Here is a 6750-nt window from a genome sequence, read left to right as displayed (position 1 = left end):
AGGCTCAACTTAGTGGAAAGAGTTCTCACAGTGGCTTCACAGACCAAAGGTAAACAGGCAACACTCAATAAAGAGTTTGCAGTGTCTCTGAGGGGCTCGGGTGCTTATCCGTTGTAACTTGAGAAACTCGTAACAGCATCTACCAGAGCTCCAGAGAGGTTATGTAAGAGGAGCTGAAGAGCTCCACCTTCCATAGACATCCTGCCCCAGCTGAACAGTGTGATCGTGATGAAGTGTCATCAGTCTTGCTTCCACATTGTGCAGCTTTGGTGCAAAATCTGTCTCTCATCGACTTCCAGTTAAAGACTGGAAATCAAAAATATCTTCACGATCATCTCCAAAGTTGAAGAGGAAAAATTAAAAGGAAGATGAGGAGACTCCACAATCCCCAAGGTCATAATACCAGCACTAATTTGACGCAAACCAACAGGAGGAGTTGCTATCTATGATACGCAGCCAACAGAAGGAGCTTTGTGAATTGAGACAGCATTAGTTGGAATTTGTGCAAAGACTCACTGATCAATGGATATAGTACAGGGCTCCATTAAGAGGTACGTGGACTGAATTATAGTCACACAGCAAGAACAAGAACAGAGTCAAACAGATAGGATCTTGGTATAGGGATGTGAAAAAATGAACACATAGATCAACGTTCTCAAAAGGACACTGGTATTAAGGCAACAAGTGAAAGCAAGACACCTGTGCTTTAGCAGTGCAAGAGGGATCATTTAGCCACCACAGAGACATACAGAGAATTGTTGAGTGAATAAGGGACTGTATTTGCTCAGTAGAAATTGAAGTTAATGTAAATATCTGTGTTGGAAAGCATTATTATTTCTGGAAGGTTCATGGGAACATAGTATTTTGTTTGTTTTTCTTTAAAGGGGGAAGATGTATTATTATGTGTATACATAATAAAGAACTTCAGTTCCCAGTGTACAATGCAGGTGGCTCACCAGGAACTGGAGGTGACGTTGATGAACTGGAAGTGAACACTAAAGTGTGGAGCTAAAATCCATGACTGAAGTGTCCTGTGAATAAATACGTGTTAGTTTTACCCGCACTATTTGTCTTTACAAGGAAAAAACATAACTCTTCCATATTTTTAGTGTGGCATTGTAGCATAGCAGTTTGGGTAATGCTATTACAGTGCCAGCTGTAAGATCAGGTTTTAATTCCCACCACTGTCTATAAAGAACTTGTATATTCTGTCTGTGACAGTGTGGGTTTCCTTGTAATGCTCCAGTTTCCTCCCATATTCCAAAGATGTATGGGTTAGGGTTAATAAATTATGGGTCTGCTACTTTGTCGCCAGAAGCCCCTACCACACCTTGGACCATGTTGCTCTTTGACTCAAGCAATGCAGTTAACTGTATATTTCAATGTTTCAATGTACAGGTGACAAATCAAATTAATCTTCAACAGGAGCAGGTGTAAAGTTATTAACATACCTTAAGCAAAATAGAGCCAATGTGTGGCTCTGCATTACAATAAAAAATTGGATAATGTGTTCGATAGAGCAGCACGTGAACTAAAATTGGAACAAAACAGACAAAATTAGCATGGACCCTGGGCAAGGAAAACATGCAAGTTCACTGCGTGTATTTTAGGGCAGCGTGGTTGTATAACAGTTTACAGTGCCAGGGTTTCAATGCTCACCACTGTCTGTAAGGGTTCCTCCAGATGCTCTGGTTTCCTCCCACATTCCAAACTGGTACAGATTAGGGTTGCTAACTTGTTGGCTATGTTGGCACCGGAAGCATGGCCATACTTGCGGGCTACCTCAGTTCATCTCGAACTGTATCGGTCATCGACACAAAGAATGCATTTCACTGCATGTGTTTTGATGTTTCAATGTACATGTGACAAATAAAGCAAATCTTTATCTTTACAAAGTTACAGGATTATTTCAATCCTACAAATTCAGTAAAAATCAGAGGTGAGACTATCAGAGAGTATATTACCTCATTCAGAGACCGATGTCAACATTGCATCTTGGGCATGTGTTTGCATCATGTGTTGCATGACAACTTCATTCGTGATTTAATAGATGAATGAATTCAATCAAAGTTATTAAACGCACTGAATCTTACACTTGATCTTGCCTGCAAAATTGCGATGTCTACGGCAATGGCATTGAGGGATGTCGAGTAATTTCATCCAATTCAAGGTACAAATGTGATGGCAATTTGTAGTCAGTGAGCAGTAGCAAGGTTACAACTTCGGAGCAGAATGTGAAGATTGACGGGGAGAAAAGCACGAGAAGCTGCTTCAGCTGCTGAAAACACCATCTGCTGCAGATTGGCCAATTTAAATACCCCAAGTATTTAAACAGTCAGAAGAAAATGTCCTCTCAGTGGCTACTTTATTAGGTACCTCCTGCAACAAATAAAGTGGCCACTGAGCATAAGTTCATGGCCTTCTGCTGCTGTAGCCCATCCACATCAATGTTCAACATGTTGTGCACTCATAGAAGCTCTTCTGCACACTATTGTTGTAATCCATGGTTATTTGAATTACTGTTGCCTTCCTGTCAGCTTGAAACAGTCTGGCCACCCGCCTCTGACCTCTCTCATTAACAATGTGTTTTCTCCCACAGAGCTGCCACACTGGATTTTCTTTCATTTTTTTGCACCATTCTCTGTACATTTTAGAGACTGTACTGTGTGAAAATCCCAGGAGATCAGCAGTATTTGAGATACTCAAACCACCCCGTCTGGCACCAACAATCATAGTCAAAGTCATTTAGATCATACTTATTCCCCATTCTGATATCTGGTCTGAACAACAAGTGAAGCTATTGATCATATCTGCATGTTTTTGTGCATAGTGGTTCTGCCACATGATTGGCTGATTAGATATTTCAGGTTGAAATGTTTAATGCTAGAGAATATGTGCTTAAGGTGAAAGAAAATATGCAGGGCAAGTTTTTAAAATATTATTTATTTTATTTTATCTAGCCCTTCGAGCCACACCACCGAACAATCCACCTATTTAGCAGATGGCAGATGGACTTCAACCCATTTAAGTGTGAATTGGTTCATTTTAGTAGGTCAAATTTGAAGACAGAATATAATATTAAAGGTAAGACTCTAGGCAGTGTGGAGGATCTGAGAGATCTTGGAGTCCATGTCCATAGGACACTCAAAGCTGCTGTGCAAGTGTTGTTAAGAAGGTGTATGGTATGTTGGCATTTATCATCCGTGGGATTGAGTTCAAGAGCCGTGAGGTAGTGTTATAGCTATATAAGACCTTGGTCAGACGCCACTTGGAGTACTGTGTTCAATTCTGGTCACCCTACTACAGGAAGGATGTGAATACTATAGAGAGAGTGCAGAGGAGATTTACAAGGATGTTCCCTGGATTGAAGGGTGTACTTTATGAGAATAGGTTGAGTGAACTTGGCCTTTTCTCCTTGGAGTGACAGAGGATGAGAGGTGACCTGATAGGGGTGTATAAAATGATGAGAGGCATTGATCATGTGGATAGTCAGAGGCTTTTTCCAGGGCTGAAGTGGCTAACACGAGGGGGCATAGTTTTAAAGTGCTTGGAAATGGGTACCGAGGCAACGTCAGGAGTAGGTTTTCTACACAGAGAGTGGTGGGTGCGTGGAATGCACTGCTGGTGGCGGTGGTGGAAGCGAATACAATAGAGCCTCTTAGATAGGTATATGGAGCTTAGAAAAATAGAGGGCTGTGTGCTAGGGAAACTCTAGACAGTTTCTACAGTAGGTTACATGGTTGGCACAACATTGTGGGCCAAAGGATGCAGATTTCCATGTTCTATAACCCTAGCCTAATCACAGGACAATTTACAATAGTCAGTTAACCTATTAGCCAATATATCCACGAACGGTGGGTTGCAACCAGAGCACAAGGAGGTAACCCGCATGCACAGGGGAAAAACGTACAAGCTTTCTTACAGAGGACACTGGAATTGAACTCCGAGCTCTGGTACCCCAAGCTCTAATACTGCTGTGAAAAATGTTATGCTAGAGTGGCTACACAAAGAATGGTGGGTGCCTAGAATGCGCAGCCAGGGCTGATGGTGGAGGCAGGTACAACAGAGGAGTTTAAGGGGCTCTTCGATAGGCACATGAATGGAGAGAATAGAGGGTTATAGACATTGCATAGGCAGAAGAGAGTAGTTTAGATAGCAGTTTAATTACACTGGACAACAAAGATTCTGCTTCCTCAATACTTTTGGGTGTATCTTTTGGAACTTGGGCTGCTGATCATGAAAATCACCATGAACTTTCCCAATCACACACCATTTTCTTTGAAGTTGCCTATATTTGTTATTTCAAGTCATAATTCAAGTCAGAATAACTGATGCCAAATTTAAGGAAGGCATTTTTGTTGCTCCACAAATCAAACAGATCATCATGACAGGAAATTTGAAGAACTTCTAGTGAGCCCAGAGAAAATTGCATGGAAGGCATTCAAGGACATTATGAAAATTTTCTACAGGGCACCAAACTATGTGCAGCTGGTTGACAACATGCTTCAAGCATACAAAACCATGAAGCGCAGCATGTCACCTAAGATTCATTTTCTGCATTCCCATTCAGACTTGGTCCTTGCAAATCCTGGCACCCTCAGTAACAAGTATGGTGAAAGGTTTCATCAGGATATTGCGGTCATGGAGAAAGAGTATCAGAGCAAATGGAATCCATCAGTGCTGGCTGATTATTGTTGGATGCTTAAGCAAGATTCTCAGACACTGAGTACAAATGAAAATCATCAACAAAACATTTTTAGCTTAGTTGAACTATTGCAAAGCATCAACACTTATGCAGTTAAAGCATTATATTCAATAAAAGGTAATTTCCTGTTTCTCCAAATTCCTATGTGATACAAGCAGTCTGAAATTATATTTGTGTTCAGTTTCAAGTGATCTATCATAAGCAAAAAAAATTCTGAGGAAGCAACACTTCAGAAAAAAAATTGTTGTCCTGTGTTACTATTGCCATGAATTCAGTAGAGCATTATGGACAGAAGGACCTGTTACTGTGTTGTACTGTTCTTATGTTCTGTCTTCTATATTCTCAATCTAAAGCTAAATCAGTTAACCAAAACATCAGTGATGTGATTCCATCACAGAAAGGATATTTTCACAATGCAATGTCATGAAGAAAGCTACACTGAGTCATATTAAATTGGTCATAAATAGCCCAAATATCACCAACAACAATGTTGGAAAGCATAAGGACTTCAAGGCAAAGGAATAGTTAAAATGTGGGCATGGAGAGGTCAATTCCTATAGTGTGGGATTCTCACACCAGAGGGAACAGCTTCAACATGGAGGGATGTCCCTTTAGAACAGAGATGAGGAGGAATTTCTTTAGCCACAGGGTGGTGAATCTGTGGAATTCATACCCACAGATGGTTGTAAAGCAGAGTTTGATAGGTTCTTGATTAGTAAAGTTATTATATGTTACAGGGAGAAGGCAGGAGAATGGGTTGAGAGCGACAATAAATCTGCCGTGATGGAATAGCAGTGATGTAATGGGGGAAATGGCCTAATTCTGCTCCTATGTCCTTTGGTTTTATGGTTTTATGGTCCATGCATTGACATATGCACTGACACTGTGGTATACTAAGTCAAAATCAAACAAAAACTTATTATCAAAGTATGTATACTGTATGTCATGATATACTACAGTGAGGTTCACTTTCTTGCAGGCATATGCAGAAAAACAAAGAAATACAAGACAATTTATGAAAAACTATACATAAAGACTGACAAACAACCAATATGCAAAAGACAACAGATTTTGCAAAGTCACTATATAACAGCATTAAACAATTAGGCTTATACTGCAGTATCTATGTAAATTTCCAAAAAGCCACATTACTAAACACCACTAGAATAGCCAAAAGCCCCTAGCAATTGAGAAATGAGTGTGCTTGGCTATGCCCGTGCCTTAAGTTTTACCAACCTGAGCAGAAAAAAGATAAAACTACAACAATGATAATAATGCAGAAATGTAGATGATAAATGTGGACAATGTCAAGAAAACCAGAAACAATCCAACACATTACCAGATCCTGTAGCAGTTTAACACAATCTGATTACTTACACAGGCACAATCAATCAGCAAACATCATTCATCGAAATCTAGCTTTAAAATACAAACTCATAAAAAAATCATACCTTACTATAAATACAAGCCAGGTCCAGTTTTAGAGTCAGAATACTACAATTTATATTACAATGGATCTGTTATTACAAATAGAACAATCCACAGATATAATAAATGCAGGATAAACAAGCAAAAACAACTTTTGTAATAGATATAGCCATTCCAAACACACATACTTTACAGAAATCAACAAGTGAAAAACAGCAGAAATATGCTAAACTTAAAGAGGAAATTGAAAGACTCTGGAAAATGAACAAAATATACATTGTCCCAATAGTAATATCTACAACTGCTGTCATCCCAAAGTCACTATACAATTGCATTAAACAGAGCTACACAGTAATATCCATGCAAATCTTCAGAAAGCCACAATATTAAACACCACTGGAATAGTCCAAAAGGCCCTAGCAATTGAAAAGTGAGTGTGCTTGGCTATGCCCATGCCTTAGATTTTACCAGCTTGAGCTGAGAAAAATAAATAATAATAATAATAATACCAAGAACATAAGTTGCAGAGTCCTTGAAGGTGATTATAATCAGTTCTGAGTTAAGACGAGTGAAGTTATCGTGCCATTTTAGGAGTGTGATTGTGGGAGGTTAATAAA

The 6750-nt window shown here is 39.5% G+C and overlaps 1 non-coding gene across 1 annotated transcript; it reads left to right on the top strand.

The window, feature by feature from the left end:
- The first annotated feature begins 1507 nt into the window (after nt 1-1507).
- On the top strand, nt 1508-1609 carry LOC140739051 (U6 spliceosomal RNA). The gene has a single exon (XR_012101559.1). It is a non-coding gene; the product is annotated as a U6 spliceosomal RNA (small nuclear RNA).
- The last annotated feature ends 5141 nt before the right edge of the window (nt 1610-6750 follow it).

Source organism: Hemitrygon akajei, chromosome 14 (genome assembly GCF_048418815.1).
Source record: "Hemitrygon akajei chromosome 14, sHemAka1.3, whole genome shotgun sequence".
Taxonomy (NCBI): Eukaryota; Metazoa; Chordata; class Chondrichthyes; order Myliobatiformes; family Dasyatidae; genus Hemitrygon; species Hemitrygon akajei.
The sequence above is the reverse complement of the archived record's forward strand: the minus strand, read 5'-3'. Positions and strand labels throughout refer to the sequence as shown.